Genomic DNA, 22980 nt, shown 5'->3' with positions numbered 1-22980 from the left:
AAACCTGTCCCCATTCACTGCCATTATATGGACAGTGACCCTTCAAGAGCAGAATTGGACACCTCTGGTCTAATAGACACCCAAAACTACAAAACTATTTGTGTATCTTGTTTAACAAGAAAAGGGGTGTACATCAGAGCCAGTGGTATTCCAGAAAAAATGTCCATGGTAAAGATGTTCCCAGCATGTTCATGAGTACTGAAGTGTTGGAGGTCACATATTAGAGAAAACAAATGGAGCAGAATATAAAGGGGTTTTACACAAACATGCTTGCAAATACATTAGCCATGACTTCAAAAACATACCCAATGTGGCATGCCCAAAGTTATTGTATTGTTATTTCTTTAGAGAAGAAACGCTTTAAAAAATTAAGCTAAATTGAATTGAGAAGAAAAAAATGTCAAAGATTCATTCATACATTTTCTTTTCGGCTTAGTCCCTTTATTAATCTGGGGTTGGCACAGCAGAATGAACCGCCAACTTATCCAGATTATGTTTTACGCAGCGGATGCCCTTCCAGCTGCAACCCATCAATGGGAAACACCCATACACTCTCATTCACACACATACACAACGAACAATTTAGCTTACCCTATTCACCTGTAGCACATGTGTTTGGACTGTGGGGAAAACCGGAGCAGCCAAAGGAATCCCACGCCAACACTGCGGGAACATGCAAACTCCACACCGAAATGTCAACTGACCCAGCCAAGGCTCGAACCAGTGACCTTTTTGCTGTGAGGTAATCGTGCTAGCCACTGCGCCACCATGATACCCCCCGCAACACCCCCCCCCCCCCCCCCCCCCAATTTAAAAAACCCGAAACTTCAATTTGTAAAAACCTTTGACTTTAATAATAAAACAAATGAAGTTTTTGTTTTTATGCTCAAAATTCAGCTTGTATACTGTATAAAAAGTCAATATTTTCTGGGGGGGGGGGGGGAGGGGGGGCAACTGGGGTGCCGAAAACCCCCGTAAAATAACGGCTATTAAATTGAAGACAATAAATTACTGAAATTTACCAGAAATCTAAATTTAAGGAAATTTCTGTAATTTAACGTTTATTATTTTACAGTTAATGTCTGCAATTTAACAGCCGCTAATTTACAAGGTTTGCTTTTTTTGTTTTTTTTTATTGGCACACCAGCTGCCGGAAAAAAAAAAAAAAAAAGTTACATAACTAGGCCTGTCACAATATCTTATTTTTTTTATTTTTTTTTTGTGCAACCAAAATACATTGCGATAAACGATATTATTGTCATTTTAGGAACATTTTATGCCAATCATTATATAACGCCAGAATGACAACATGGCATCACAATGCAAGTACACATAATATTTTATTACAAGATAATTTCATTTAATTATAGTCATTTTAACTATTTATTAATTAGGCATTGGAATCAGAATGTGAAAACGTCTGTCCTAATCAAATAAATAATAATAAATGTTAAAATAAAAGTGCAAGGTAAAAAGCAACAGAGGCTGCGACATCTGCTACCAGATCTGTTTTCAGTCCGGTGTCCACATGAGAATATACTATAGTAATTTATAGTAAGAGCGACGCTGTGGTGCAGTGGGTAGCACGTTCATCTCACAGCAAGAAAGTCTCTAGTTCGAGCCTCGGCTGGGTCAGTTGGCATTTCTGTGTGGAGTTTGCATGTTCTCCCCATGTTTGCGTGGGTTTCCTCTGCTCAATATGTTCAGAATTCTCTGTTTTCTCCGGTTTTCCCCACAAGTCCAAAGACATGATTGAAAGTGTTTGGATGTTTCCCAGAGATGGGTTGCAGCTGGATGGTCATTCGCTGCATAAAAAATATGCTGGATAAGTTGGCAGTTCATTCTGCTGTGGCGACCCCGGATTAATAAAGGGACTAAGCCGAAAAGAAAATGAATAAATGATTAAATTTATAGTAAATACTACAACGTTTTTTAACCATACTGACACTGACACCTCCAATAGAGCTAGAGATGTTGCACCAGCTAAAATGTGGCTAGAATTGCTTTTTATGCATGGGCGATATAAATTGTACCATCAAAAATGTTTGAGTTCATATCTATGTATTGTGCGATAATTTGATTACTTATCTATATAACTAGGGCTTGACATTAACACCCGACAACCCACCAAACACGGGTAGATTTAAGCGGTGGTGGGTTAAACGGACAGACCCACTAGCCCTTTTGGCTGCTTGAAAATAATTTTCCCAGATAATAATTCTTAAAAGCAGGATTCGACAATAAAGACGGCCCAATATGCATGCAAAGGCGATCTTAGAATTTAGAAGCAACACGAATGACAAAAATAATAGCGTTCGCAGATGAATACAGATGAAAGCAGCTGAGGTGATACACGCAACTGTTTAAAACGCGTACGCGCTCTCATTTACTTGCGTGAAGCAACTGGGCCTAGAAACACAACTGATGTGATCGGTTCTCTTTCAAACAGACTAGACAAAAAGTGGTGAACAAGTATCCACGGTCTTACTGCTTTCAAGAGTTCCAGACTTGTTTTTTTGTAAGCAGCACCAGTTGCTTTTGCTTTAACTATTCTTTGAATAGGTTATTAATGGGTCTAACGTTAACCATGTGTGTGTGTGTGTGATCATCCTTTCAGTATCACACAGCATGTTTTTACCTGCTTTCTTTTGCGTTAATATGGTTTAATTATCATTTTTTACAACAGCATTGCTTTAATGAGAGATTAACTCCCTATTTATGTTTAGTTAACTGGTGATTTGGGACCTTTAGCCAGGAAAGATTATTTGTTTTGTTAAATGAAAAGCATATAAAATAATTATGTAATCAATAAAATGGAAAAAGTGTTCACCCTTTTCACCTGAGATACCTTTCCTTAAGAACTGTTCGCTTTACCAATTAATTTGGGTAATCAGTGAAATAAAACTCAACATTTATTATTATTATTATTATTATTATTATTATTATTATTGTTGTTGTTGTTGTTGTTGTTGTTGTTGTTGTTGTTGTTGTTGTTATTATTATTATTTATTTGTTTATTTATTTGTTTAAATATTTATTTATTTATTTATTTATTTATTTTTTGCAGTATCAAGTTATCAGTATAAAAATACAATAAACGAGCACATCTGTAGAGTCACAGGATTTATATTCCCACTCGCACAAAAACACAGATTCCAGATCTGTCAATCACCCATTCCCACATGTTGACAGCTGGATAAAAACTCTGAATTATTCAGCGGCTTTTCAGCTGATCACCTTTTAAAGACTATTTTAGGAGCAAAACTCTCATTTTTGAGCCTTAAATATGCCCAGACACCCAAGTTTGTAAAAAATAATAGTAATAAATCATTACCATTCCCGAATCAGCAGTTAAAACTTACCAAACCCAAGCCAGAATTATGAGCTGGTTAGCAGACCTGTAGTGTGAAGAGAGGACAAGATCAGAAAAAAGGCCACTGGAGAGCGTATGAATCTATATACTGTAGGGTTTTGACGCCTGCAAAGTGCACATTTGTGTGCTTCGCTGCTGTCACTCAGTCTCCTGGTGTGTGTCTTCCTCTCTCAGGGGCCGCAGGGGCCCTTGCTACAGAGCCTCTCATCTGCTCTCATCGCCTCCAGCTCTACGCCATGAGTGCATTGATTTCCATGTACGTCTAATTACTGCTCATAATCTATTCATTCCAGCTCCGGCAGAGAGCAGCAGCTGTCCCTGCACTGGCTTCTAACACCCGCAGACCCACAACACACACACACACACACACACACACACTGAATTAATAACACAGGGATGCCATATACACACACACATGGAAATATATAGTGCTTTTAATCCAGAATGTACCATGGTAGTAGAACTGAACCACGCTGACGCCTTTCCTATGTATAGAGTTCTTTGAAGCTACTTCAGTACATGCATATATTTTTCAGGAAAGGCATTTGATGCATAGATTTTAATAAAGTAGTTATCTGCATTATTTATTTTATAAATGATTAAATTTTATATGTAAATATGAACATGGTGAGATTATATAATAATTTAAAATATATTGTAATATCAAGTTTTGCTGCTTTATAATAAATTATTAATGCAAAGATAATCATATAATATAATTTATGTCAATATACTAGGACACTATTATATTATAATATAAATTTTATGTTTGTACAGTATTTATATTATATTATATTATATTATATTATATTATATTATATTATATTATATTATATTATATTATATTATATTATAATTAATTAATTAATTATTGGTTTATTTATTTATATTTAATTATTTTAACTTCTGTAACTTTATACTAAATTATTTATAATACATTTATGATACATTTATTATATTATATTATATTATATTATATTATATTATATTATATTATATTATATTATATTTTAATTGTATTATTCATTTAAACAATTAAACTTCTGTCACTTTACATTAATTTGTTTATAATATAATTAATATATTATATTTTATGTTATATTGAATTTTTATTAACTAACTTGATTAATTAATGATTTGTTTATTTATTTATATTAAAATAAACTTATTTTACTGTATATTAAATTGTTTATATTACAATTATTATATTATATTATATTATATTATATTATATTATATTATATTATATTATATTATATTATATTATATAGGAATGAACATTGTTGCTTATTGTTATGTTATTAATGATACAGTAATTATAATAAATAAAACTGTACTTAATTATACTACTATATATCGCATATTACTATTAATATTGTTTTTATTATAATTACATTTTATGACATTTGTCTTAGTTTTTAAGTGCCGTCTAATCATAAGTTCTATAATATTAAAATAGTTTACCTAATAACCAGTACTCATTACTATTTATTTTGGAAAATAACAATGTGAATCTGTTCCTATCACACGGTATTTGTGTGGTCAATTGGACTAGATTTATGTTCTTGTTAATAATCTCTAAAGCTTGACAGTATCCCTTTTCCTTTTCAGTTCAGAGCAGCATATACATACTACTTAATATCTTCTGTTTTATTTTCTGGAGACACAACTAAACAGGACAGAATGACTTGACAGAATTGACATTTTTGAGTGAACTGATGGTGTATATGCATATCTCAGAAAACTGTCCTTCCTCTCCTCATTCCCTCCTCTTTGCTTCAGTCTCCAGTGATTTGAGAAGGAGACCTGCGGTAGAGCCTTAATCTGCCCTGCTGATTGGCTGAGCTTCTTGAATGGTTACAGCAGTGGATTCATGTTCAGGTTTGTTTCTGTGCTGAAAATAGGATGACGTGGGGTTGGCAGACATGGGGTCGGATCATATTGCCCAGTTCATGTATTATTAAACGGCTGTTCACACTGGCCTACTGCACACTATTGATTACTTTTCAAAATCTAGAACCCTCATTTGTGTCCCCATAATGTGCTTCATATGTGCTTTTTGATGGTTCAAAATATGCCTGACCACTATCTATTTGTAGAAGTGAATAAAGAAGTGCTAAATCTTTCACGAGTTTGGTATGGAGTACCACAAGGCTCAGTATTAGGACCATTGCTGTGCATTCTGTCTTAAAAAAACATGTTAGTCTACAGTTACTCTGATGATACATGTGCATTACTAAAGTCCCAATCCAGTGTACATTTACATTACACTATTTTAACCAAAAAAATGTAACTATTTGTCTGTTTTGGGGCCCATTTAACTTCCAAGTCTTCTAAAACCATGCAGTATGTCAGGTGTTTACAAGTTTTGAGGTAGTTTTAGGACTGTTGCGGTTTAGCTTGAACATGCTCTCCTTGGTTGATATCATTAAGAAACATGTTAGTTTTTGCTCCTACTCTGATGATACTCATGCAATACTGAGTGCCAACCCAGGGTATATTTACATGACACCATTCTTAGCTCAAAATGGGAAACTTTTAATATATTTTGGCATCCTTTTACAACAGCATTCTTCCAATTCTTTTAAAACCAAGCAGTATATCAGTTGTTTGAATGTTTGGTATGAAATACCTCAAGGCTCAGTATTAGGACCATTGCGTTTTATGCTTTTCTTGACAGATATCATTATAAAACATGCTAGTTTTTCCTTCTACTCTGATGATACTCATGGAATACTGAGTGCCAACCCAGGGTATATTTACATGACACCATTCTTAGCTCAAAATGGGAAACTTTTAATATATTTTGGCATCTATTTACAACAGCATTCTTCCAATTCTTCTAATACCAAGCAGTATATCAGCTGTTTAAATGTTTGGTATGAGGTAGATCAAGTCTCAGTATCATGACCATCGCGGTTCATGCTCTCCTTGACAGATATCATTAAGAAACATGCTAGTTTTCGCTCCTACTCTGATGATACCCATGCAATACTGGGTGTCAACCCAGAGTACATTTACATGACACAATTCTTAGCTCAAAATGGGAAACTTTCAATATATTTTACCATCCATTTACATCAGCATTCTTCCAATTCATCTAAAACCAAGCAGTATATCAGCTGTTTGAATGTTTGGTATGAGGTACCTAAAGGCTCAGTATTAGGACCATTGCGTTTTATGCTTTTCTTGACAGATATCATTAAAAAACATGTTAGTTTTCGCTCCTACTCTGATGATACTCATGCAATACTGAGTGCTAACCCAGGGTACATTTACATGACACCATTCTTAGCTCAAAATGGGAAACTTTTAATATGTTTTGGCATCCATTTACAACAGCATTCTTCCAATTCATCCAAAACCAAGCAGTATATCAGCTGTTTGAATGTTTGGTATGAGGTACCTCAAGGCTCAGTATTAGGACCACTGCGGTTCATGCTCTTCTTGACAGATATCATTAAGAAACATGTTAGTTTTTGCTCCTACTCTGATGATACTCATGCAGTATGAGTGCCAACCCAGGGTTTTTTTTACATGACACAATTCTTTGCTCAAAATGGGAAACTTTTAATATGTTTGGCATCCATTTACAACAAAATTCCTCCAATTCTTCTAAAACCAAGCCGTATATCAGCTGTTTGAATGTTTGGTATGAGGTACCTCAGGGCTCAGTATTAGGACCATTGCGGTTCATGCTTTTCCTGACAGATATCATTAAAAAACATGTTAGTTTTCGCTCCTACTCTGATGATACTCATGCAATACTGAGTGCCAACCCAGAGTATATTTACATGACACCATTCTCGGCCCGTAGCATTCGCTTAAAAATTTAATTGCAGCCATATGTAAATCTGGCTACATAATTTGCGGTCTCCATAAATGTCCATGGGACTACTTTTTCAGAATGTGCCTGGGTTAGTATGTAGGCATGGGTTGAGTACTTAACAATCAAAACTGCTGTGGTAGACTACAGGACAGTAGGTTGTCAGGCATGTAGTGTTTCTCTGCATGCAAGTATCATGGTTAAGTACTGATCAAATATACAGCACATCATTTATTTTACAGCATTTACATTTTAGTGTGCTGTTCACAAATTTAGCTCTATATAAATGAAGGTGGCTTGTCTTAACTAAATAATCAGCAGATTAGAAGAACACCGAATCCGTGCTGAAAGTCTGTGTCTGCATGTACACCTACACGGATATTTAGTGATTTTTTGCTCTTTGAACATTCGCCGTATTCTGCCTGTGGTAGATCGATACTGATGATCAGGTAATATAGAGCTGCGTCCTCCTGGGATTTTAGGTGGGATGTACTGTAGCGTTTTCAAGGTGTCTGTCTCGGGTCAGATGTTGTGTTCCTCCTTTAATTAGCCGAGTAACTTCTCCGATTGCATAAAACTCGATACGGTCGTCTCATGCAAGCGGGCCACTCTCACTGGGCCGGGACAGACGAGGTGTTGAGCCCTCGATCCGCACCAGGAAGTCTGTGTTCATGTTCTGCGTTTCACATGCTTTGACACTCACCTTGCGAGGAGGTTTGAAAATCAATGCTGACAGAGGTGCGGCGTCGTGTTTGCCAGTTAATAAGCTGGAGGAGAAGAACAAAGCGCTCTGCTTTCCTTTGAATTCAGATGAGAAAACTCCTCACCGCTGTAATCTGGCGCATCAAATATTCATATGGGAAAAATGAGTATGCATCAGCGATTATGCTTTCAAATTTACTCAATAATGGATACAGGCCTGTGCTTGTCTAGTCAAGTATTTCGAATAAGGTGTTTCATTGCATTTTAAAAGTGTATTTTTGTAAATTGTAGAACAAAATATTGAAGTGGAGTTTTACTTGATAATTCAGATGCTGTTGTGGCTTTGGATTGCAGTATGACTAATCAAGCCAGTCAATCATTGGAGGCGATGATTTCAGTGTTTTCCTGCTGCGGAACTAGATCATCGGTAATGCTTAGAGACATGGATGTGCCAACTTCAAATATGTTTACAGCTCATAAACACAGTTTACCAAAAATAGAACATTTCTTTCGACATTTTATGTAAAGTAGGCTTTTTGGAGCTTGACAGACATGCGTAAGCAGGCAAAAAAATATGATGTTTTAGATGGAAGTAATTTACGGTAACTAATGCGGATCTCAGACTGCATGATTTTCAAAGTCATCGTGTCACAGATGTTTTCACACTGCATGACTAGCTGGGCTAGCGTTTTGTCACTGCTTTGTTTACACTGCAAGATGGATCGGCGACAGGGGGTTTCACTTTTTGATTTAGTGGCCAATTTGATGAATTTGATTAAATTAATTCATACAATCTAATTCGTACAATTTAGTACGATTTGCTCATCACCCAGTGACGGTTGGTGTTAGGGGTGTGGTCGGGTGCCACGCCTCCTTTTTAAAATTTTACAATTCTAAAAGGGAGGCGTGGCACCCAACCACACCCCTAACCCCAACCATCACTGGTGATGTAATTCGTACAAATTAGCCACTAATCTGACAAAACGTAAAATACTTACCTTTCCTCGTGAGACCAGGCTGGGTTTCACACTGCATGACTTTCGTCGACGACTTTGTCCAAACTATGTCTCACAAACAAAAACACATGGTATATCTTTCGTTATCAACTACATAACAGGAAAGAAGTCTTCAATGAAGCCTTTAAAGAAGCCGTAACATAAAAACAATGCAATGTCACATAGTAGCCTATATTAACTAGCCTGCATATTGAGAAAGAAGCCTTTAATGGGGTAGAAAATGTACATATTTGCTCACCTGGGTTTTAAGGGAATTAGCAATTCCCTTAATTTCCTTTTTGAACCGGTTGTGACACGTCAAACAGACACGGGTGCTCCTGCTAAATGTCCATTAGGTTTTCCTCCATTTCTTGGGTCCAAATAAACTGAAAATGAGCGCTTTTAACTTCTTTAACTTAAAAAGCAGAAGTTTTAGGTTCAGTACCCCAGTTTTGAGCATTGATCCTTCATATCGTTGCTCATTATTAATATTAAAGTTGAAAACAGCTGTTCTGCTGAATATTTATTGGTGCCTGATAATAATAATAAAGAATAAATAATAGTTCTCATTACAAATTATTTATTTGTTACTTTATTTATTTACTTATTGGAAACTGTTTATTTTTTAATGAAAAAGAAGTTTAAAACAACTGTATTGTACTGTATTGTAATGTACTGACCTGAAATAAATACTTCTTTATTAAAGTTCTGTTTACAATTATGTTTACTGTTAATGTTTGAAGGGTACTTTCATTTCCGTTTCCACAAAAATATTAAGAACCACAACAGTTTTCAACATAATAATAATAATAATGTTAATAATAACAATAATTATAATAATAACAACAACAACAACAATAATAATAATAAAAATAATCATAATCATAATAATAATAAATAACCATAATTTCAATTATTTATAAATATATTATTATTATTAGTATTATTATTATTATTATTATTATTATTATTATTATTATTATTATTAATATTTTAATTATAGTTTATTATTATTATTATTATTATTATTATTATTATTATTATTGTTATTCATTTATATAATAATAATTTTATTAATATAATAATTGTTATTAATATTATTATATGTAATCATAATTTTAATAATATTTATTATGCATTATTATTATTATTATTATTATTATTATTATAAATATATTTAATATAACTTTTTATAATAATATATTATTATTTTTATTATATGTAATCATAATTTCAATAAATTTTATTATGCATTATTGTTAATAGTGTTGTTGTTGTTGTTATTATTACCCATATACTTAATAATAATTTTTATATTTACTATGCATTATTATTTTATTATTATTATAATACATATATTTCATATTAATTTTAAAAATATTTATTTTTATTATTATTATTATTATAAATATAGTAATACTTTTAATAATATTTATTATGTATTATTATCATCATAACTGTTATCTAAACATCATGTGACACTAAAGACTTTTTAAGACTAGTTTTAAGATGTGTTTTATTAATGTTTTTATTAATATATTTAATATCTATTTTTTAAAATGCCAAATATATTTAAATTGTTATATATTTTTTACCTTTCTACTGTATTTATTATTATACAAATTAAAATAAATGCTAATTGTAAATAAGAACATTGAGAAGATGCTTAAATAAGGTATAAATAATGACAGAACACCCAATGCTTTGAGTGAAACATTCATTAACGCACCCAGAGCACCCACTGTTGAATTTTTGCACAATTAAAATTCATTTCAAAGTACATATTCATTTCACTTTGTTGCACTAATTCATCTTAAATTGTACATATTCACTGTACATATACATTTTTAGTTATGTTCATATCAATATATACCTCTTATTAATAGCACCCTGTACATAAATTCATCTATTGTAAATCTCTGTTCAGTAATACAACCTGTATATAATGTTCATAGTAAATCCATCTGTATTACCCATAATATAATTGCACTTTATAACTTATACCTATATCCTGCACTTGCTGCTATTGCATTCCTGGTTAGACCTATACTGCATTTCGTTGCCTTGCACGTGTCTAATGGCAATAAAGTTAAATCTAATCTAATGTATAAAACTGTCACCGTGACTCTGCATGTATATATAGTGTAGGTGAATGCAGGGTCTGGTGATGGAGAGCAGTGCCATGACTGTGCTGGTCTGACAGCTGGAGAGACTGTTCCTCTGGGTTCTTCTGTATTAACACTCCCCTGTTTGTTTAATTCTTTTAATCTGCTGCCGGGCTCCATGGGGTGTGTCTGATTAGTCTAATTAATTTACTGAGCCATTAGAAACAGTAGAAGTGGGCTAACGGAGCATTGCGTGAGTTTGTGTAAATTGCACTCAATTTGCTGCTTGCCTCAATTAAACCTGCTTGTCCGTTTCATGGGAATATCAATCTACACACACATGCACACACACACACACACAAATGTACATGGACCCAATTAGAGACACTGGTCTCCTTTGCCGCTCATCAGGCTGAATTGACAATGCCTTTACATTCTCATTTAAATTCATTTACAGCACTGTAGTTCACATTGGATTTTGACCCTCATAAAGCATTTCAGTTCAGTGTATGATTTCCACAATCCTGAAACTGAAGAATCTGTGCTTTATAAAACAGTCACTTAATATCATTCTTTCAAATAAAACCGTATTGTATCTGATTCAGTCGTTTACATAATTCGTTTATTCATTCATTTTCATTTCAGCTTAGTCCCTTTATTAATCTGGGGTCGCCACAGAGGAATGAACCACCAACTTTATTAATTCATTCATTCATTTTCTTTTCGGCCTAGTCCCTTTATTACTCTGGGGTCACCACAGAGGAATGAACCGCCAACTTTATTCATTCATTCATTTTCCTTTTGGCTTAGGTCCTTTATTAATCTTGGGTCACCACAGAGGAATGAACTGCCAACTTTTTTCATACATTTATTTTATTTTCGGCTTAGTTCCTTTATTAATCAGGGCTTGCCACAGAGGAATGAACCGCCAACTTTATTAATTCATTCATTTTCTTTCCGGTTATGTCCCTTTATTTATCAAGGGTCGCCACAGAGGAATGAACCGCCAACTTCATTCATTCAATCCTTTTTTTTTCAGCTTAGTCCCTTTATTAATCTATGGTCGCCACAGCGGAATGAACCGCCAACGTCATTAATTCATTTATTTTATTTTCAGCTTAGTCCCTTTATTAATTAGGAGTCGCCACAGCGGAATGAACCACCAAATATATTCATTAATTTATTTTATTTTTGCTTAGTTCCTTTATTAATCAGGGGTTGCCACAGAGGAATGAACCGCCAAATTTATTCATTAATTTATTTTATTTTTGGCTTAGTCCCGTTCTTAATCAGGAGTTGCAACAGAGGAATGAACCACCAACTTTATTCATTCATTTATTTTATTTTCAGCTTAAACTCGTTATTAAACAGGGGTCGCCACAGAGGAATGAACCACCAACTTTATTCATGCATTTATTTTATTTTCGGCTTAGTTCCTTTATTAATCAGGGGTTGCCACAGAGGAATGAACCGCCAAATTTATTCATTAATTTATTTTATTTTCGGCTTAGTTCCTTTATTAATCAGGAGTTGCAACAGAGGAATGAACCACCAACTTTATTCATTCATTTATTTTATTTTCAGCTTAAACTCGTTATTAAACAGGGGTCGCCACAGAGGAATGAACCACCAATTTTACTCATTCATTTATTTTATTTTCGGCTTAGTCCCTTTATTAATCAGGGGTCACCACAAACGAATGAACCAACAACTTCATTCATTCAGTCATTTTTCTTTTTGGCTTAGTCCCTTTTTTAATCTAGTGTCGCCACAGCGGAATGAACCGCCGACGTTATTCATTCATTCATTTTCTTTTCAGCTTAGTCCCTTTATTAATCTGGGGTCGCCACAGAGGAATGAACTGCCAACTTTATTCATTCATTAATTTTCTTTTCAGCTTAGTATTTTAATTAATCAGGGGTCGCCACAATAGAATGAACTGACAACTTAATTCATGCATTCATTTCTTTTCAGCTCGACCGTGCTATAAGAAATGCAGTTAAGCTAGTAGCATCACTACTTGTAGCAACGCTACTGCCCAAAACTGAAAAATTTATTAATTAACATTGTCACAAAATGTATTTAAAATAGATTGATAAATGAAAATTACTTTTGTAAACCATTTAAAATGGATATAATAAAATAAATGATAAAAACACTGCTGAAAAAAAGTGTCATACTGTAAAATTAAAATGTTGTAAAGTGCATGTTGCCATAAAAAAGAAGTTGCTGTAAGGCTATTTTACTGTAAAAATGAAATTTCAGTAGGACCCTGCTACTGCAACACACATTTACAGGTTAGTTACTGTAAAGGGGCAGTTGCAATAACTTGCTGGCAACAGTGCTGCCAGTAAGTTACCGTAAAAATACAATAAAAAGTCCAACAGTGTAAAGCAAATTTGTAAATTCTTCATGTTTTTCAGCCTTGTCTAACACACACACGCACACACACACACACACACACACACACACACACACACACACACACACACTAATGCTGCTACACCAGCAAGGGGCGTTTCTCTCCAGCTAATTAGAGCAAAGAGGAGTGATCTGGTTTTTCAATTAAAACACATGCTCGAAACCCTCCAGAAGTACGTCGCCCCCTCATCCCGTCTCAGAGCAGGGTATAAGAGCGGCAGAGCCCTGCCAAAAGAGCAGGAGTAATTAAAGGCGAAGAGCACGCCTCACGCCAGGCCTGTTTAAGGGTTAATGAGGCGCGGGCCGCCCTCCAGCCGAGACGGGGGCGCTGGAGACCCGGAGCCGCCCCGCTTCAAGAGCAGAGCCACCCATAGGGCTTCACTTTGAAGTGTCAGAAGGTCCCCCTTGTTCTGGGTGGCGGGTGTTTCATTTGTCTGAGTGGCAAAATAAAAAATTGATGGAGCTGCCAGGAGTTGCTCTCCACCCCCTCACTCTGACTCTTTCTCTCTCACACACACACACACACAAACTCACGCCCTCGACATTATTCACAGATTATCTGACCCCTCCTTCTCACCCTCTAATGACCCCCGAAAACCCAGTCAGACTGACAATGGAATTAGACACGTTATGGGGTTTTTTTGTGAGAGAATGAGATCCTTCTGAAAGCATTCAGCGCAGTGTGTACTGTTTACGCTGTTAGATTTAAAGTACACATGAAAACAAGACTAGATATGTTGATTTTGTTTTCATCGAACAATTCATTTGTGCATGTCATTAAGAAAAAAATGCCCTTGTAATCTAAACTTGAAATCTGAAAATGCACTTCCTGTTTGTTTTCAGTTAAATTCTCAGATTATGTCTGTCTGAGGTATTGGGCGTGGCTAACATGCTTAACCACGCCCCCTCCAGCTGTTTTGACAACAAACAGAAATGGTGACCAGGAGGAGTCTGTTAGGTTATAACAACTCTCCTGAAACCCTTTTCCCGTTCTTAATGTCTATTTTACTACATCCAATCAGCTTGTAGTAGGAAAAAACTAGCCACGCCCACTGAATACGAAAATACAAAACAAAATGGTCAGTAACAAGTAACAGTAACAGTGAGTCTCAAGTTAACATTGATTCACATGATCTGATCACAGTGAGTCTCCAGTTAAAGTTTCACTGAATCAAATGATTCAGTAACAGTTAGTCTCCAATTAACAGTTCACTGATTCAAATGATTCAGTCACAGTGTGTCACCAGTTAATTATTCACAGAATCAACTGATCCGGTCACGAGGAGTCTCTAGTTAATAATTCACTGGCTTAAATTGTCTGGTCACAGTGAATCTTCAGTCAGTGATTCACAGATTTAAATGATTTGGCCCGATTGAGTGTTTATTCAATGATTCAGTGGTTCACATGATCTGATTACAGTGAGTCTTCAGTTAATTATTCACTAATTGAACTGATCTGCTCACAGTGTGAGTCTCCAGTTAATAATTCACTGCTTCAAATGATTTGGTCAGAGTGAGTCTCCTGTTAACAATTCACTGATCCAAATGATTCGGTCTGGGTGAATCTCCAGTTATCAATTCACTGATTCAAATGATTTGGTCAGAGTGAGTCTCCTGTTAACAATTCACTGATTCAAATGATTCAGTCATAGTGAGTCTCCTGTTAACAATTCACTGATTCAAATGATTTGGTCAGAGTGAGTCTTCTGTAAACAGTTCACTGATTCAAATGATTCGGTCAGAGTGAGTCTTCTGTAAACAATTCACTGAATAAAATGATTCTGTCAGAGTGAGTCCTCTGTAAACAATTCACTGATTCAAATGATTCGGTCAGAGTGAGTCTTCTGTTAACAATTCACTGATTAAAATGGTTTGGTCATTGTCATTGTCATTGTCATTAGTCAATTATTCGCTGATTTAAATGATCCAGCCAAAGTGATTCTCCAGTTAACAATTGACTAATTCAATTGGTCTGTTCAGAACAAGTTCCCAGTCGATGATTCACTGATTCAAAAGATCCAATCTGTGTGATTCTCCAGGCTGTGAGAAAAGAATCAAATATATTTTGGGGACTTTAAGCAAGCATTCGTGACTTCTAGTGTTGTGACTGCCCTCTGTGAAATTATACAGTCACCAACGATGTAGCCGGTTTGCTCATGTAGGTATCAGATTAACATTGTTTCATAGATTGGATCAAGTTGGATCACTGTAAGTTATCATTCATAGCTTAACCTTTATGCAGGGTTGGTAAATGACTCACTTCCAGCTTTAACTGTTCAGTCAGTTTCTTGCAAAAGTTGAATAAGCTTAATATTTCTCCCGTGAATATTAAACCATCATTTGTTTAAGTTCTTCTCCATCTCCATCTAGGATGTCGTGCCATATTGGGCTGTGCTTTCATTCATTCCTGCAGTTGTGTCACTGTATTGTACTGTTGTGTGTGGAATGATGCTCTAATTTTGGCCCCCTGGGGAAAATCCTTTATTGGGCCTTTTGTGTTGCTGTTGTATTATATGTCAGCTTTGCCAGCAGTCTCCCATGGTCCATCTGCTCATGGCCAGTGGGGAACATTCATGTAAAGGCCATAATAGAAACAAAGAGCTTTAAACACTGAACTAAGGATGGTACTTCCCTATGAAGAAACATTTTAAATACACAAAATGAGTGAGGTTAAATAAATAAGTGAGAACACTTTATTGAGTTTTAAGATATTGGTTAATGTTTGTATTTAACATTTGATGATTTATATTACTGGCTTTATAGGTGAAATTTATAGGTGAAATTGTGATGCATAAATTCACTACTGTATCATCACTACATTGATTTGAATAAATGTTAAGGAAGGGATAAAGTACATCCAGGAGGTTGTTATCGCAGAAAAAACCTTGGCAGGTTGATCTGTTGTATGAGAATGAAGGGGTTTATTCTGCAAAAATAACCGCCCGGGATGTACTTTATCTCGCTTATTACATGACCGCTTGCCACAAAATATAACAATTAGACAAAAAAAACATTGTTCTGAGCTGTAATATTTTATTAATTAATTATTGCAAACCTGACAGAAACGAGAACAGCTGATGGAGTATAATGCTGCGTTCACACCAGACGCGGATGAAGCGTCAAGCGCGAGTGATTTACATATTAAGTCAATGCAAAGATGTGAATACACAATACAGATGACACAATTTGCGCAAATGAAGTGGCGCGAGTTGAGGGTTTTGCACATTTGATGCGCGTATCGCACTAATCGTTCGAGTTGGATCTGAACTTCAATGTTCAACGAACATTCCCCCGAAAATTGTATTGCCTATGTTAAAAGCCCTGCTATTTTCTTTGGTTAATTAAAAGAACAGCATTTATCTAAAATGTAAAGCAATTTGGTAAATACATATATACAAACACAGTTAGATGGATATAGGAAGGAAGGAAGGATGGATGGATAAATTGATGGACTGTTAGATGGATATAGTAAGGAAGAATATATAAAAGGATGGATGGATGGATGGATGGATGGATGGATGGATATATACATAATATATAATTATTTTTTCAGATACTACTCCTCCTAGTAGCATTAAATTCACATTTCCATTAACGGAAATAAATGTAAAAGAAAAGTACATTTCAGTTCTTTTGCATCCACCCATCCATCCTTCTTTCCTTACTTCCTATATCTATCTAACAGTCCATCCATCCATCTTTCCATCCATCATTCCTTTCTTCCTTCTTTCCTTCCATCCATGCATCCACCCATCCTTCCTTCCTTCCTTTCTTCCTTCCTTCTTTCCTTTCTTCCTTCGTTCTTTCCTTCCTTCCTTTCTTCCTTTCTATATCCATCTAACAGTCTATCCATCCATTCATTCATCCAACCTTTCTTTCTTTCTTTCTTCCTTCCTTCTATTTATCCATTCTTCCTTCCTTCCTTTCTTCCTTCCTTCCATCCATCTATGCATCCATCCATCCAGCTATCCTTTTTTCCTTTCTTCCCTCCTATATCTTTCTAACAGTCCATCCATTCATCCATCCATCCATCCTTCCTTCCTTCCTTCCTTCCTTCCTTCCTTCATCCATTCCTTCCTATAAACATTTACTAGTCCATTCATCCATCCATCCTTCCTTTCATTTTTTTCTTCCTTCCTTCCATTCATCCATCCTTCCTTCCATCTATCCATCCATCCTTCTTTTTATTCCTATATCCATCTAACAGTCCATCCATCCATCTATCCATTCATCCATCCATCCATACTTCTTTCCATCCATTCATCCATCCTTCTTTCCTTCTTATATCCATCTAACAGTCCATCCATTAACGTAATCCTTCCTTCCTTCATCCATTCCTTCTTATAACCATCTAACAGTCCATTCATCCATCCATCCATCTTTCCATCCATCATTCCTTCCTTCCTTCCTTCCTTCCTTTCTATATCCATCTAACAGTCTATCCATCCATTCATTCATTCAACCTTTCTTTCTTTCTTCCTTCCTTTCATTTATCCTTTCTTCCTTCCTTCCTTCCCTCCTTCCTTCCATTTATCCATCCATCCATCCATCCATCATCTATCTATCTATCTATCTATCTATCTATCTATCTATCTATCTATCTATCTATCTATCTATCTATCTATCTATCTATCTATCTATCTATCTATCTATCTATCTATCTATCTATCTATCTATCCATCCATCCATCCATATCTAAAAGAAAAGTCAATTTCAGTTCGTTTTTCTCATTGATTGTCGTCTAGAAGTTTGAGAAGCATATTATCATGTCGGTGCGATGCTATAATCCATTACCATACAAGTCAGCTGTCTGAACATTTCATTAGAGACACCAGAGACCTTCTAATTTCATTCCCATCCACTTTGTGGAAAATCCAGAAATGTTATTATGTGCGGCAGTATATCAAACATCTCATAGCAGCTATTTATTTCTTCTTCATTCACTTAAGTGACACGGAGCCCGCTGAGCATAATTGTTTTAGGTCTGCATTTGGACTGCATATGAATAAATCATTCGTCTTGTGTAGTGTTTTTAAATTACGTCCTCAATGGCGACTCCATCATGCTACCTGTCTGTGTGAATCCTGCGGTAATGATTCAGGTAAAGTAAAGAGAGCATCCTGCACATTCTTGGAAGTTTGAAAGCAGGAAATTGCTTTGACGAAGAAGAGTTCATGAGCAAAATTCAAATGCTGGTCGTTGGCTCATATTTGGCTGGTAACATCTCTAATCATTTACTTTAATTACTGTGTGAAGAGGAAACCCTTTGATCTGTCTCATTTATGAGGAGTGGCTGAAGAACAGCAGGTCTTTCAGATACAGATTGAGAAGATTCATGTGTGGTCTGAGAGAATGAGGACAAGGCAGCAAAAATATCAACATTAATCATCACTTCATGAAAGTCAATTGTTGGACAATTTCATGCACACACTAGAGTAAAATCCATTTCTGCAAATTTTAACCAAATTTTGAAGCCATCCATCTATCTATCTATGCATCCATCCATCCATCCATCCATCTGTCCGTCAGTCCATATATCCATCCATCCTTCAATCTGTCTGCCCTTCCATCCATCCATCCATCCATCTTTCCATCCGTCCATCCATCCATCTATTCATTCATCATTCTTTTCTTCTTATATTCATCTAACAGTCCATCCATCCATCCATCCATACATCCATCCATCCTTCCTTCCTTCCTTCCTTTATCCATTCCTTCCTATAACCATCTAATAGTCCATTCATCCATCCATCCTTCCTTCCTTTCTTCTTTCCTTCCTTCCTTCCTTCCCTCCTTCCTTCAATTCATCATCCATCCATCCTTCCTTCCATCCACCCATCCATCGATCCTTCTTTCCTTACTAAATCCATCTAACAGTCCATCCATCCATCCATCCATCCATCCTTCCTTCCTTCCATCCTTCCTTCTTTCTATCCATCCTTCCTTCCTTCCCTCCTTCCTTCCATTTATCCATCTATCCTTCCTTCCATCTATCCATCCATCCTTCTTTCCTTCCTAGATCCATCTAACAGTCCATCCATCCATTCGTCCTTCCTTCCTTTCTTCCTTCCTTCCTTCCTTCCTTCCATCCATCCATCCATCCTTCTTTCCTTACTAAATCCAACTAACAGTCCATCCATCCATCCGTCCATCTGTCCACCCATCCATCCATCCTTCTTTCCTTGCTATATCCATCTAACAGTTAATCCATCCATCCATCCTTCCCTCCTTCCATCATTCCTTTCATCCTTCCTTCCTTTATTTCTTCCTTCCTTCCCTTCTTCCTTCCATTTATCCATCTATCCTTCCTTACTTCCTATATCCATCTAACAGTCCATCCATCCATCCAACCATCCATCCATCCATCCATCCATCCATCCATCCATCCTTCCTTCCTTCCTTCCTTCCTTCCATCCATCCTTCCTTCCTTCCTTCCTTCCTTCCTTCCTTCCTTCCTTCCTTCCTTCCTTCCTTCCTTCCTTCCTTCCTTCTTTCCCTCCCTCCCTCCCTCCCTATCTATCTATCTATCTATCTATCTATCTATCTATCTATCTATCTATCTATCTATCTATCTATCTATCTATCTATCTATCTATCTATCTATCTATCTATCTATCTATCTATCCATCCATTTATTCAACAGTCCATCCATCCATCTATTCTATCTATTTATCTATCTGTCTGTCTAAGAGTTGGGATTAGGTGTTAGGGTTACTACAATAGAAGAAATATTTGATGCAAAAACAGCACATGTAATTATAATTTGCAATTTAACATTTATTGTTGAACTTTGTATGTCTGAAGGTGATAACAAGATGCTTGATGAAATAGGATGGTGTGTGTGTGTGTGTGTGTGTGTGTGTGTGTGTGTGTGTGTGTGTGTGTGTGTGTGTGTGTGTGTGTGTGTGTGTGTGTGTGTGTGTGTGTGTGTTGTTTGAATGTGTAAATGATTGCATGTGGAAGTGGAATGGCTGTCCTCTTCATGGCGTTCCGATTGCGTTCCCTGATAATTGGAGAGGGCCGTGCTGTTTGATCTATGTGATGAATAGATGATGAGATCTTTATGAAATCAGTCAAGCAGGGTCCTGGTTCTCACACACACGCTTGTGATTCGGGGCCGTCTGCCTCTCTAGGGCCCCACTGGAGAACAGAGCCCTGGGGAGACGGCAGCGGTCACCGGGGGTCAAGTTTATGGGTAATGATATATCAGCCGGGCGTATTTAAGGCTTTGCTAATTCTGCTCTCAATTATGGGCTCCCCCCTGTTCATCCCCTGGCCCCTCCACGCACCAGAGCTCCACAATCAATTTGAGGAGGGTGTTGCAGTGAGACGTGCTTTACAGGGAAATGACAGGACGCTTATGCTGCAAATAAGAGCCGTCCCAGTACAGATGGGTTCTCTGGCCCTGTCTGCTCCCTGGGAGAGAGATCTACAAGAGCGGAAACCCTGTGTGTGGAAACCCTCCCAGCTATCACATGCGTATTGGGCAGCAGTGCATGACATCACTCTTGGGGCAATTTGCAATGTGGTGAAATAAACATTGGGTATTACCATTCTACTCATCTGCAGTATGCAGTGCGCTTTATTGATACTATCAATACACACAATAAAAGTATGCAGATTTTGATTATGCATGAAATATCAGTCATATCTATCTATCTATCTATCTATCTATCTATCTATCTATCTATCTATCTATCTATCTATCTATCTATCAATCTATCTATCTATCTATCTATCCATGCATCCTTCTTTCTTTTTATTCATTCATCCATCTATCCATCTCTCTATCCATCTCTCTATTCATCCATCCATCCATCCATCCATCCATCCATCTATTCACCCACCCACCCATCCATCCATCCATCCATCCATCCATCCATCCATCCATCTATCTATCTATCTATCTATCTATCTATCTATCTATCTATCTATCTATCTATCTATCTATCTATCTATCTATCTATCTATCTATCTATCTATCTATCCATGCATCCTTCTTTCTTTTTATCCATCCATCCATCTATCTATCTCTCTATCCATCCATCCATCCATCCATCCATCCATCCATCCATCTATCTATCTATCTATCTATCTATCTATCTATCTATCTATCTATCTATCTATCTATCTATCTATCTATCTATCTATCTATCTATATATCTATCTATCTATCTATCTATCCATGCATCCTTCTTTCTTTTTATCCATCCATCCGTCTATCCATCTCTCTATCCATCCATCCGTCCGTCCATCCATCCATCCATCCATCCATCCATCCATCCATCAATCATCTATCTATCTATCCATCTATCTATTTACACATTCATCTTTATATCCCTCCATCCGTCCGTCCGTCACTCTGTCCGTCTATCTATCTATCTATCTATCTATCTATCTATCTATCTATCTATCTATCTATCTATCTATCTATCTATCTATCTATCTATCTATCTATCTATCTATCTATCTATCTATCTATCCATACATCCTTCTTTCTTTTTATCCATCCATTCATCTATCCATCTTTCTATCCATCCGTCCGTCCATCCATCCATCCATTCATCCACCCAGCTACATATACAATCCAACCCATACACAACCCATGCACCTTTGACTGTTATGTTGTAACAATGTGCAGCCTTCTGCAAAAGCTGCTATGGAATGATAATTATTGTGTAAAGCGCTACACAAATAAACTTGAATATGTGTACAACTTGTAACATCAAAATCTGACCAAGCAGAGATCATAAAAAGACAATAAAAGAGCATATAAAGCCTTTTGAAAGCTTGCCAACATCGGTGTTCACATAAAATTGACATTTTTATAAACTATACTTACTTCAGAACTGAAAATGGTTTGGAAGTTTTTGGTCAGCGAGGTCAACAAAATGAAGGCTGATGAGGTCAACATGCCCAAGATGCTTTTATAAAATAGTAAAATGAAGATCAGTGATGCTTTTAAACCTTCATGAGCATCATCATAAATCACTGATATCATCCCAACATGTCAGACTACAGACCACAGTCTCTTTCCTTCCCTTCCTCTCTTAGTCTCACCTGCTCTTGTATTTCTCAAACACACACACACACACATACACATGCACATGTTATACATGACATCTGTCTATTTCTCTACCCTGCGGAAGCGGTTGTGACATTGCTGTGCCGAGGAACAGATTAGGAAGCTTGTTGAACTGGTATGAGTGTCACATCGGGCTGTTTAAGAATTCAGATGAGTTTGGGAAGAAATGCTCTGTGCACAATTACACAGAGAGGAGTGTGTGTACTACAACAACTGCTGGCTTCTACATCATTTAGAGCAATCAGAACAGACGTCACTCTGGAGGCAGTGGAAACATGAACTGAAACACAAGTCTGTGGTAGAGACGCTGCACTGATATTGTGTGTCTGATTCCCTGCTAAGGTGAATTTAACTGTTTGGAAGAAAATACTAGTGTAGTGTCTAGCTAATGCATGCAGGGTTGCATAGAGTGTCGAATGAGAAGGAGCACATGTATGCAACAGTGAATGTTTTGAACAAGGCATATGCTATGT

General features: G+C 36.3%; 1 long non-coding RNA gene across 10 annotated transcripts in view; it reads left to right on the top strand.

Moving 5' to 3' along the window:
* LOC137495912 (uncharacterized) overlaps positions 1 to 22980 on the top strand; it is a 453250-nt gene that overhangs the window by 273814 nt on the left and 156456 nt on the right. For 2 of the 10 annotated variants that reach the window (XR_012407557.1, XR_012407559.1), the window contains exon 8: positions 5156 to 5498. The exons of the other annotated variants lie outside the window; for them this stretch is intronic. This is a non-coding gene — a long non-coding RNA (uncharacterized lncRNA). Of the gene's footprint in view, positions 1 to 5155; positions 5499 to 22980 lie in introns of those variants that run through there. 10 annotated transcript variants of the gene reach the window in all.

This window comes from Danio rerio, chromosome 6 (assembly GCF_049306965.1).
Source record: "Danio rerio strain Tuebingen ecotype United States chromosome 6, GRCz12tu, whole genome shotgun sequence".
Classification (NCBI taxonomy): domain Eukaryota; kingdom Metazoa; phylum Chordata; class Actinopteri; order Cypriniformes; family Danionidae; genus Danio; species Danio rerio.
Note: the sequence above shows the minus strand (reverse complement) of the source record. Positions and strands in the feature narration are given on the sequence as shown.